Source organism: Ursus americanus, chromosome 10 (assembly GCF_024610735.1).
Source record: "Ursus americanus isolate L20-20 chromosome 10, mUrsAme1.1.p, whole genome shotgun sequence".
Taxonomy (NCBI): Eukaryota; Metazoa; Chordata; class Mammalia; order Carnivora; family Ursidae; genus Ursus; species Ursus americanus.
The window spans coordinates 9,961,607-9,974,258 of record NC_142136.1 but is presented as its reverse complement, the minus strand read 5'-3'; the positions used below and the strand labels follow the sequence as shown (position 1 = coordinate 9,974,258).

The window sequence follows — 12,652 nt, the reverse complement described above, 5'->3', positions numbered from 1 at the left end:
CGGGGTTCTGGGCCCCTCTTAAGATTCGAGCCAGTGTCTTAAGGGCTCAATGACAAAACGCTGTTGCTGTGGCAGGACACTGCTTCGTTGGCTGTGTGGCCACCCTAATATCAGCTGCTCAACCGGGCGCATTAATAAAATGAGGGCTCGGAAGCACCACGCAATCCGCAAGAGCCCGGTGGCGTGGGCAAGGCCCCGGCCCCTTCGGAAACCTGCTGGAGCAGGGCCGCCTCCCATCCCCTGGAGCGCTCGCCCTCAGGTGTGGAGGGGCCGCCGCAGCCGCCGCCGCGTAGCGCAGCCGCCGCATCCCGGGCCACCTGCCCCGGGTGCCCGGCGGGTCAGGCCTGGATCTGGCGGCCCTCGCTCCCGGCGCCCACCCGCGCACTGCCCGGGCGGGGAAGGCGCATCCCGCCGCAGGGGCAGGAAGGGGCCTCGTGGCCGCCCGCGCCCCTTCCCCGCTGAGGCTTGGGACGCCCCTTCCGCCGCTCCCACCCCCCGCCCCCAGCCCCCGCGCCAGGCTCTCGCCCCCCGCCCCCACCCGTCCTGCCCGGCCCGGCGAGGGCCACCAGAGCGCGCCCAGGCCTCGGGCGGCCGTGACCAACCTGTAACCCCAGTGCTCGCAGCGGTCATGGTGCCGCGGGCGCGGCGGCGGCGGTGGGCCAGGCGCGGCGCCCACCCAGCGGGGACGCGGTCCCTCACCTCCCGCGCTCCGTCGGCGCGCGCCACCCGGCCAGGGCCGCGGCTCGGCGCTCGGCGTGCAGGCGCGCGCTGTTGCCACCCGGGCGCGGGGCCTGCGGGCGAGGGGTGGGGGGTGGGGGGTCAGGGTTTTTTGCTCTCGGCTTTTTTTTTTTTTTTTTTTTTAATCAGAGTTGTCTTTGCCGCAGGCTCTGCGACGCGGCGGGCTGAAGGGAGGAACGGCAGAGGAGGCTACGCCGCCGTTGGTGGGGACCGGGAGGGTCGGTGCTAGCAGGTTCCTTCTGTCTGCTGCCACCGGCAGTCAGTCTCACAGCAACAGCTGGGTTCTCTTCTGCCAGCTCTTCTCGTGGTCTGGCCTGAGCACCGCCACGGCCGTGTGCACTGGAGCCGGGCACCCGCGAGGCACACGCAAGGACACTGCACGGAGGCGCGCAGGGCCCGTGTGTGTGCGTGTGTGAGCGAGTGTGAGTGATCTGGTCTTCCCGGACGCAATTTCTGAGAATGCGGACTAGTTTCACCGTTTGAGTATGAAACTGCGAAATAATGAGTGCATGGGTGGCACTTATCCTAGTCTGCTAAACATGTTCACATTCCCCCTTAAAATTTAAATATTTCGCTATGTGACTAAGGTGGGATGTCCGTTCAAAAATTGGTGGTTACCTCCATGCACTGTAAGTGGCCGGGACAAGAAGCTGCATGTGATGTCTTCTCGCTGACCAGGTTTAGGGAAATCTTGGAATCTCGAACACCCTACTCAGGCCCAGGGGACATCTCTCACATGCACTCCCTGAAAAGCTCAGTCAGGGGCTGGCATCTTGCCTTGTAGTGAGATATTAAACCCACCAAGGAGCCTTGAGAAGTGATTTAGACATCATACACACAGGCACATAAGTAGAAGGAGAGAGAAAACTGGATGAAGCTTCCTCTAAGAGAGAAATCAGAATCCTAAACAAAGAACAATCCCCTATTAGAATATATTATAGCCCAAGGGATGGAAGTGAAGTCACAAGCACACATTTTTAAATGTATTTTCTGGTTATGTATATTTAATTAAGTTACCTCTAGAAAAGAAAGCACAATCCAGGGGCACCTGGGTGGCACAGCGGTTAAGCGTCTGCCTTCGGCTCAGGGCGTGATCCTGGCGTTATGGGATCGAGCCCCACATCAGGCTCTTCCGCTATGAGCCTGCTTCTTCCTCTCCCACTCCCCCTGCTTGTGTTCCCTCTCTCGCTGGCTGTCTATCTCTCTGTCGAATAAATAAATAAAATCTTAAAAAAAAAAAAAAAAGAAAGAAAGCACAATCCATTCACTGTAGGCCAATATTAGCACTTTGTTTTTATTTTTAGGAAATTTAAAAATAATTGGCATTTCAGGAAATGCAGAACCATATGGAATAATTTTTTCCAAATATCTGAAAATTTCAGGAAGACCAATTATATAAAAACCTACATTTCCGACAAATGATGAAATCATACAGAAATATTCTTCACAACACAAAATGTCAAACAATTTAAGCATTAATAAATCTACAAACAATTTGTTTAGAAAAACTACCAATTTGTTTAATTATCTTAAATCACTGCTCTCAATTGTTTGACTTAATGCTAGTTTATTTCAGTTTGTATCTCTAAAATATATAGCTGCACATATTTTTTTAGAATTTGTCAGGTCAGAATAATCAATTAGAGAATCATATTAATGAAAGATGAAGAATAACAAATTTTGTGAATGAAGTAATAACGGCATCAGTTTTAGGAATCTCAGCAACACCTCACCAATCAGGCATTTCAGACTCGTCTCCATTCCTGATTAACGTATGGCTGTGTAAGTGTCTATAATTCATGTTCAGGTGCCAAACCATCCCATGAATTATGGAAAAGGTTTTGGGAAACCCCTGAACTGAAGCAGTGATGGAAAAGATCACTACAGGGGCGCCTGGGTGGCTCAGTCGTTAAGCGTCTGCCTTCGGCTCAGGGCGTGATCCCAGAGCTCTGGGATCAAGCCCCACATCAGGCTCCTCTGCTGGGAGCCTGCTTCTTCCTCTCCCACTCCCCCTGCTTGTGTTCCCCCTCTCGCTGGCTGTCTCTATCTCTGTTAAATAAATAAATAAAATCTTAAAAAAAAAAAACCACTACAGGCCTGGAATCTGTAGGAATTCAGCATATACGGGAGTAGACAATCACCATAAAAGACAGATTTTTAATGTCCCATATATCACTTGATCCTTCTACCTGCTCATCATCCCTTGTGCTTTCTTATTAGTAAAATGAGGGCGGTCCAACAGGCTCTGTAGCTAGATTTATCACTGTAATTCAGTAAAAGTGAATTGCTGTTCTATGAGTTCAATATAATTCACAGGTGTGTGTTGTTTGACTTGCAAAACATTTTTGACAAATTAAAATCAATTATCAGCATAGAAAACCATGAGATGTTTAGTTTATCCTGAAAAATAGGAAGGTCTGGCCAGGTCAGGTGAGCATTTCCACATGGCAAAGAGCAGCCGGAGATGTCCTGTGTCTCCTTTACACAGGCATATTCTTTCCATTTGCTCCAACTCCCAAGCCTGTTTCAACACCTGGCCCCAGGAGGCATTTGAGTGTGAGAGCCTGGACAGTTAAATATGTATTCAACAGTATGAGATCAGGGAAGGAGTGCTGTCAAACAGAGAGAGAACTGTCAAATAAGGGAACTTCATAATACAGAGGATGAAGCCAGGCCTATGTACTACCAAGATAGTAAACTATGAATTGGAGAAAATTTCGTTCATAGTCTGGCAAGTGCTTTGGAATGGCAGTAACTATGAAACTCAAGATAGTAAGAATTTAATGAAATGAGATATTTCTTTTCACTAACTCATCTGTCCCTACTGCTTATTTCCACCTAAAATTAGTATCCCACTTGACACCATAGTGAGTAACTGAGAAAACAATAACAATTGCTAAAAAAGAAATTTAAATATCCATGGGGCGATCCAGTGCCTGGGTGGCTCAGTCAGTTAAATGTTGGTCTTGATCAGCTCAGGTCTTGATCTCAGGGTTATGAGTTCAAGCCCACATCCAAGTTGGATGTGGAGCCTACTTACTTAAACATAAAAAGATATTTTTAGGGGCACCTGCGTGGCTCAGTCTGTTGGGGGTCTGTCTTGGGCTCAGGTCATGATCATGGAGTCCCGGGATGGAGTCTCACATCAGGCTCCCTGCTTACTGGGGAGTCTGTTTGTCCCTCGGCCCCTCATCCCACTCTCACTCTCTCTCTCTGTCAAATAAATAAAATCTTTAAAAATTTATGTTTTTTTAAAAGACTTAAAAATATATCCATGTGGGGGGAGGATGCCATGTGCTTTATGGGAATATGAGAACCTGTTCAACTCCAGGATTCCCTTAGATTTATGTGTAGATGACACTGAGGTTAAGATTGATTTTAATCTGTACACATTTGTTTATATTGTGTGATTTCAGGGTTGACGTGGGCCCGCTTGCCACTAAATATTGATGTGAATGAATTTTCTCTGTTGGAGACACTTTGGGCAGGGAAACTAAAGGTCCAGAAGACCTACTTTAAAAATATAAAAGGGCAAAGCAGGAGGCATCTACTGCTTGTTAACTCATGGATTAGCGTGCTCAGAATTCAGTCTATGCAGAGTAGATGCTCTTTGATGATGGACAGCCTGAGGGAGGCTTACCACAGTGTGTTTCCTAGATGTCCCAGCAAGAAGCATGATATTGAGTGTCTCTGGGGTGTACTTGTCTTCTCATGAATTAGCTTTCCAGGCAGCCACAAAACATTCATTCACCACTAAAGCATTGCAAGGCTTTGGAAGACACCTTGCATGTTACCTTTTTTCCTTAAAACAATGTTTCCCAAACTTTCTTGATAATGAGGATCACTGGGATGATCTTAAATATTTCCATGGCGATTCTGATTAAGTATCTCTGGAGTGGGACATGCAACTGTGGAGAATCTGTCTTAATAAAACAAGTATCCCTTTGAGCAAGGTCGTTCCAGTAGTTGGCACCAGTCCATGACCATTTCTTTCTTAATAGACCAGAGTGAATTTGCCCACTTTCTTCCCTATCCTGTAAGTCCCATGCACCTCCATCATCATATGGACCTGGACAAATTCTAGAATGCTGACAGACCCTGAACTTAGCTGTGTTATCCAAGCACTGAAAACACGTGAGTGCAACTAGATGGTCAAGAACCATCAGTCAGATTTGAGGCTGTTCTAAGGTCATATGGCCATTTAATGTTTCCAGACGTTCCCATTTGCATTTAAATCAGTCATAGAGAGGGGATAGGCTTACCACACCCTTCAACGGCAAATAAAAGAAGGAAAGGTGATATTAAACCTCAAATAGACAAAAGCTGTGCCTCTTAAAATGGGCAGAAATATGTTGGAGCAAGAAATGCAATCAACTTCTCTTATGCAAAGATAAACTGCCTAATAATGAAGGAATTTCAGAGGACAGGCTGGAATTGGAGAATCATGCAGCAAGAAGAAAGTGTGGTCCTCACACTCTGCTTCCTTTACAGATTAATTTTTAAAAATTCAGAGCTCACCGTGGTGCTCTGTGAAATAAGGAATAAACAATACTACCAGAGAAGCACTTGCGGGGGGAGTAGACCAGAGGTCTCATTGTACGGAGCAGTAGCTGAGCCAATCCCTCAGAGAAACTGGTGGACTTCTGAAAACAAAGGTCATGTTTCAGGCGAGTCACTCAGCAATAAAATGATGTATGTTTGGACTATTTCATAATAAAAGCTGCTACCAGATAGAAGCAAATCTTTCATTTCTGAAAATAACCTTGAAGGTCTCGTTTATTGTATAAAATATCTTATAAGTTCATGGTAACCAGGGGCTCAGACCCCCCCCCCCCCCGGTTGATGGGCCAGGGCATTTCAGAAGACAAGTTACCCAAAGGTCCTAGCCCAGAGGTGAGGGATCTGGAAGGGGTGACAGAGAAGAGGTCTGTTCAGCATCACTGATGGACTTGAGGCCAGCTGCAAGCATGGGGGCAGCTCATATTGCTAATCTCCTCTTGTAAATTGTCCAGGAATTGGGACCAACCAGAATCCCGGAGAAACTGTGCCTGGATGGGATAAACAACATGAGAAGCAAGTAGATCTGAAGAGCACAGGGAAGACAAGGGTGGGTGGTGTTGGATACTGTCAATGCCACACCCAGGCCTCTCTAACAGGCCAGGGCACCCATCCCCAGCTGCCCTTAGTGTTAGTGCTAACTTCTCATAGCTGTTCCCTTCTTCAGAGAATGGCACTCCTCAGAACGGCTGATATCTCCACTTGAAAGATGTGCCCCCGCCCCTGCCCCCGTCCCCTCCTTGGGGACACTCTGAAGCTAAAGACTAATGGACAGGTTTGTACCCAAACCTGGCTTCTTGCCTCAAAGCAGACCAACGCTGGTATAATTCATTCCCAGAGCTCCTGGTTGGTCCTGGCAGAAACTAGCAACCATCTGACACTTGCATCTTGCCTTGGCTCCTTCCCCAGCTCACTTGAGCTAGACCTGGCATTTGGGGGCTCCTCGCCTCCTCCCCTGTCCTGGGAATGTATGTTCTGCCCGCTGTTCCTACAGTGAGAACCGTTTACAAGGATGCAGTCTTGAGAAAGCATGTGTTGTTGAGACCGTCTGGATAGTACACAGACTGAGCCCAGGGAAGGCCTCTATTAAACTTGTAGATTCTGGCAAGTGGGTGTAGAGATCTACTCATCTTGTAGCCGCCCAGACAAGCCTTGTAAGTAAGTTCCCTTGCTTATCAAACCTTCCTCCTACCATTCCGGAGCGGCCTTTCTTCAGTCTCGCCTTGCTGTCTGTACTGAAGCCAATTTCATATTTGACCTGGGGAACCCCTGAGGTTTCAAACCAACCCTTATACCAGGCTCTACTGTTACCCAGGTTTTATTCCTCCAAAAACTTCAGAAACAAACAGCTGATAAAATTAGGAAAATAATTATTTCTAGGTTTATAAAATGGAGAATACATAGGCATGGTTTCAATACATTTTGTTATAATTCTTGTCTTTCAAGACATGGAAGGGATATAAGTTACTAATGCTACCAGCCCTGGACTTCTTATTTCACAAATGACAACTGCTCCAGGATTCACATACATTTTTAAAGCACAATGTAATTTTTTAAACACGAAGACCTCGTTGTACAGCTTGGGTTCAGGTGAGCAAAGGTTGTAATGATGCAATCTGTCTTTTCTCAGGGTTGTAGTTCAGCCTGGTGAGTAATACAGTTTCTTCAAGTTCAGTACAACAGTCGCAATGCTCCTTGGGAAGGTTTATTCATTTTACATCGCATTTCTTTGAGAAACGTGCCCTGTGGCTTCTCTCCCAAACTATTCCACCTCACGAACCCCTATGGCAGCCTGCAAAGTTGGTGTTGAGATGTTTGCAGCTGGAATCTATCAAAATACAACTATTTCTCAGAGTACAAGTAGCTGAGGGAAATTTGTGAAAGATCTAGGAAATATATTCACCTGATAGATTTTTCTACATTAATATTTTCCAAAGGATAAATTGAGCCTATTCTTATTTCTGTCCTGTCTTTTATGATAATTATTTGGGAACATGTATCTTGTCATTTAGATTTTAACGCCCTTAATGCGAGTAACCTAACATTATAAGCCTTCGCATCCCCTGTTTCGCCTTGTTTAGTACTTTTAACCCGGTAAGGTATTTAATCAGTATTTGTTTAATGAACTAACAAAATGCCAATTAGTTCACAAATTCAATTGTTGAAGATTTAAATGCTTTGTATGAATAGTTTCCCTTTGATGCAATAGGTATTTTTAGTGAGGCAGTCGAATATTTTTATATTAGGAACTGAAAATTTTCCATTCCCTGACCGGAAGCCAATCTCAAAACACAGCCGTGATAATGTCTAATTACTAAACCACCAGGGACCCGAAGCTTCCTATTTTAGTGTGAAAATAAAATAGAGAATGATGTTGAATAAGTATGTCCTCATTAGTCTTCAAAACATTCTCACATTGTGAAACCGGAAAAAGCCTTCAGAGGCCATTGGATCCGACATCCACATCTAGGCAGGATGATAACTAAATTATAGCAAAAATACTGTTGCTTTCTTATATAAGAATCTCCTTGGAAAAAATTTATAAAGTTTTATCTTGTAAGTTTTCCCGATGTTATATAGCAAAATAACAATCTCGGGCGTGATCTGTTCGTTGTGTTTATATTACATCAAGCCATTGGGACTATGAGAAACAAACTGAGGGCTACAGAGGGGAGGGGCGTGGGGGAATGGGATAGACCGGTGATGGGTAGTAAGGAGGGCACATATTGCATGGTGCACTGGGTGTTATACACAACTAATGAATCATCGAGCCTTACATCGAAAACCGGGGATGTACTGTATGGTGACTAACATAATATAATAAAAAATCATTATTAAAGAAAAAAAAAAACAAAACATCAAGCCATTGGTGTAATGGATCATTGAACTAAACGTGTGGACTCAAGCAATGGTTTTTTTGTTGTCAAAAGTCTTCCCAAAATCCAACGATCAAAGAGTTTATTCATTTTCCCAAATAAGTCATCAGAAATCATATTGTTTGATTTAAAGCTATTTCCTGCCCTTGTCATATTACAAGTGGATAGAAAATTGTTGCTCAACATGAATTCTGTCATGTATTTCTGTGTATGCCTGTATTATTATTATTATTATTATTATTATTATTATGTGTATATGGTTTTTTAATTTATAAAGGCAATTGCTGAAGTTAGCCTAATCTGCTTTTTCTCCAAATTAAGTAATTCATTTCCTCTTGATCTGTTATTCAATATGGAGCCACAACTCATCAATCACTGCAAATGACTACCTTTATTGGTCATGAACAGTTAAATAACTATCATGAACAGTTAAATAAAGTAATTGTGTATGGTTTAAACGAACATAACCCACATAGCATTAGGTGTTACATGTAGTACACAGAAAACATACATGTTATCTCAGAAGCAGATGTTGGAATGAATATTTACATGCAATTAATGTTAAAGCAAGTGCTCCCAGAGGAGATTAACATGAAAGTGGAGGAAGCAGGGCAGCGAGAGGAAGAAGATAGGCAACTGTACAATTTTAGATGCAAGACCCACAGAGAGCAAGGTTTATCATGATTAGGCAGAGAAATGCTGCATTTTACTTATGCCTCAAAATTTACTGGGCTTTCCCCCAACAGTCAGTTACCAGATTGGTTAATGGTTTCAGGAGGGTGAGTGAGGTCAGGGGAGGGAAGATGGTGAGGAAATAAAAATAAACATCCAGGCGCTTCTGGCTGTTTACACCTGTTGACAAGGTGGCCCCAACAGTCCAAGGGTAGTGGTTAGAAGAAGATCTGCTGGGGCTGGTCTTTGAAAGTGCACCAAAGGGGCTCCATCCACACCAATAGAAATTTTGAATCTGAAAGGAACTGGGCAAGGCAGGTCTGCTATCTATAGTAGATGCCTTTAAGATGTTGAGAAAATAGAACCAACGTATCTAAGGCAGTTATAGTAGAACATAACAATTAGTTAAATAGCTGTCAATCTAAGTCCAACATAAATCGAGATGATGGAGATTTTTTACATGGGCTGAAGGAGACTGAACAGGCTTGTTTGTGGAAGGCATTGAACTCAAGTAGGTTTCCAAAAAGGGGGAAGATTCAACTGCGTGGGGGAGAAGAGAGGGCCTTTTTGAGTGGCTGAAAAGCAAAATTTTGCAGATAGGAAAGCACAGGTTGGGAAGGCATGAGGAGTCGAGAAGTTTTGTTGGGGAGTAACACCTGGGAAAAGGAGAGGTGGGAAGCCATCAGACTCTTCTGCCAACCCGACATTGCACTGTACTAGTCCCACAGGAAGCTCTTGTGCACTGATTGTCCCTTGGAGCAAACTGTGTGGGACAGAAATGGCTATGTTTCATACCTCATCCTTATGCAGTCAGTGATGGGCTTTCCCAACAAAAGCATGACCTTGGCTAGAAAGCTGAGGTCATCTCTGAAGGGTCAACAGCTGGTGGCTTTCAGCTGATCACATTCCTCCAGTGGGTTAACTAGTCCTTTCTTGAAGAGGGTTCTAAGCAAAGTTCTGCACTCATGACTGAATGCAAGGTGTGAGAAATTATGGAAGGCTGTCACACAATATCCTTGACTGTAGCGGTGGTGGGATAGGAACCACCTCAGTAATCTTAAGAAATATTAGAAATTGTGAGAAACATTCCTTGGGTCTGTCCTCCTTGTGGGTATTTGTTCTTGTATCTCAATTCTGGTATCATTTTTGATAACACTTAATAGATGAACACTAAATGTTTTTGAATGAATAGCTAAATGATCGCAGGCAGTCAATGTTGCTACAGCAAGGGTATGGAATGATCCGATGGTCAAGGTGAATCAAAGAATACTGAGTTGCCTGTGGACAAGTGACAGGGAAGGAGGAGTAGCTGAAATGGAGAATTGAAGAGTGTGGGACAAATCTCACCTGATTTGTCCTTTGACCTAAGACCAATTCTGTCCCAACAAAAGAAGCTATTGACTTTATGCACATTTGCCTTATCTGTAATTTACTAACATTGTCGTCTTGGTTTATTTGCCTGACTTTTGTGAGCAACATATTTTCACCACATGAAGTTGTGTAAGAATTAAGTAAGATAACATCAATCTTGTTGATTCTCAGAGGCAAATATTTTTTTAAATGTGGAAATTTTTAGGGAGTGCCTGCGGTCTCAATAGGTTAAATGTCTGACTCTTGATTTTAGCTCATGTCATGATCTCAGGGTTGTGAGATCAAGCCCCATGCTGAGCTCCATGATGGGCATGGACAGCCTGCTTAAGATTCTTTCTCTCCCTCTCCTTCTACCCCTTCCCTCCTAAAATTATGAAAAGAATTTTCACATTTAAAAAAAAATCTGAAATCATATCAATGGCAATTGATGGCATTGTGCAATCAATGTTGGCAAAGGGAGTCACAAGGATGCACACATGTCCAAAGCTCTAATCTTGAAACTTGCAAATGTGGTGTCAGCCTCTGGAATAAAATCCCAGAGACAGTAACAGAGCAATCCTGGAACCACATGGGTGTGGTGATCAGGTGTGAACCATGGAGATTCAGAGGAGCTGAGCAAGATTCTAGAAGCTAGAACCAAAATTTGGCTAGCTATACAAATGTGCTAATAAGTCAGCACCAAAAGGGTTTGATTTCTTTTATAGATTGTCTTCAGTGGAATTGCATAGTCGACACTTAATGACACAGAGGATGATGCGGTATGAAAAACAGTCATACAATTCTAAGTTGAATAGTGAATAGTTGGATTTTGCAAAGGAGTTTTAGGAATATCTCAACCAATTTATTTCACTTGTGTTTTCCCTTTTATTTATAGAGTAGAGAGATATGATAAAAATAAATGCACTTCTAAATAAGCCTTAAGGATCTCTTTCAGTAAGTATAAAATAAAACAGCTAACTGATAAGAACACATGTCACAGTTTAGTTGGCCACATTTTGTCTTTCTGCATGGTACATGAAATGATGAGGGACCTTGAATGGATGGCGTGGGAAGTAAGTGACACATCATAGGTTCTCAATGGAAGTGAATGGACTTGAATTTTCAATTATTTGTTACTTCACCAATCCTAAAGAACTTAGGTATTTAAGCCATTGCAATAAAGCTTTGGAAGAACCAACACAATAAAAATAAAAATACACAAGTTAAATTAATTAAGACCTTTTTGCTTCACTTTATAGTTTTATCATTAACTGAAAGAAGTCCATGCTACCTCTCTATCAACAGTTATATCCAATCAATTGTAAATAGTCTTAGGAAGAGAGTTAATTAAAAATACGATAATTACAAAACAATGAACTCAATTTTCTCATTGTGTTCAGTATCCTTTCCGTACACCAGGAACTGTTAAAGACATTTAGATTTTTAGTTGTTGAAGATGAAGCTTCATTTGACTCTATAATGCCAAAGCAACGGATGTAGGGGCAGAATTAACTAAGGGGACGAGCTGTTTGACCATTTCAGCCAGGGTTTGAAAGCCCAGTGTAATTCATAGTGTTGCTGTAGACAGGGGGAAAGCAGAAGGTGGGAAGAGAAATGGTCAGCGACTGAGTTATTCAGACAAAATGATGAGCTGCCCACTCTTGAAAAACTGGCGTTATCATTCCGGGTCTTACTTAGCTACTCGGTTTTTCTTCTTTTTAGTTATTGGCCTCCTCTCTTTTCCTAAAGCAATTTAATGGGTATTTACAGTAATTTACCTGCATTGATTACCAGGCTTATCTCCATTGAGATGTTGTATAAAACTGAAATTCTTCCTTGTTTATGAAAATAAAAGGTTTTGCTGACAATTTTCTTCACAAGAAAATGTTCACAAGTTGCTTAGTCAAACAAATTACATCCAAGTCCATATGATGTTCTTTATACCTATAATTCCACTTTATAAGTTGCATATTATTGTGGGAAAACGCTCATCTCGAATACAGATCTGATACTGCTGGTATTAGCCCCACGGTGCTCATGACTGTCTCAGAAAACAGACTCGGAGCGCCTGGGTGGCTCAGTTGCTAAGCGTCTGCCTTGCGCTCAGGGCGGGATCCCAGCATGCTGGGATCGAGCCCCGTATCAGGCTCCTCCGCTGGGAGCCTGCTTCTTCCTCTCCTGCTCCCCCTGCTTGTGTTCCCTGTCTCTCTGGCTGTCTCTCTCTGTGTGAAATAAATAAATAAAATCTTAAAAAAAAAAAAAGCAGACTCAAGGCAAGGCTTCTGACGCTAGAGCGAGCTCACAACCTGCCAAGCGTGTCTCTTCACCTAGATGATCTCGCAGATAATGTCCCTTCAGTCTGTCTATTTTTTTCCTGATTTACGTAGAATGGGTCCTACTTAGGTTGGAAAGATAGTGAGGATAATGGAAGCAACTAGTGTGGATAACAGTTTTAAAAC

General features: G+C 43.4%; 1 protein-coding gene across 2 annotated transcripts in view; it reads right to left on the bottom strand.

Annotated features, from left to right (window-relative positions):
- The window catches only part of NALCN (sodium leak channel, non-selective), a 307,920-nt gene extending 307,129 nt beyond the window's left edge, over positions 1 to 791 (bottom strand). The window contains exon 1 of one of the 2 annotated variants that reach the window (XM_087865000.1): positions 603 to 791. The gene's annotated coding sequence lies outside the window, so the exon portion shown is untranslated. The remainder of the gene's footprint in view (positions 1 to 602) is intronic. The other variant, XM_045812791.2, reaches the window with a different exon arrangement.
- Between the last annotated feature and the right edge of the window lie 11,861 nt (positions 792 to 12,652).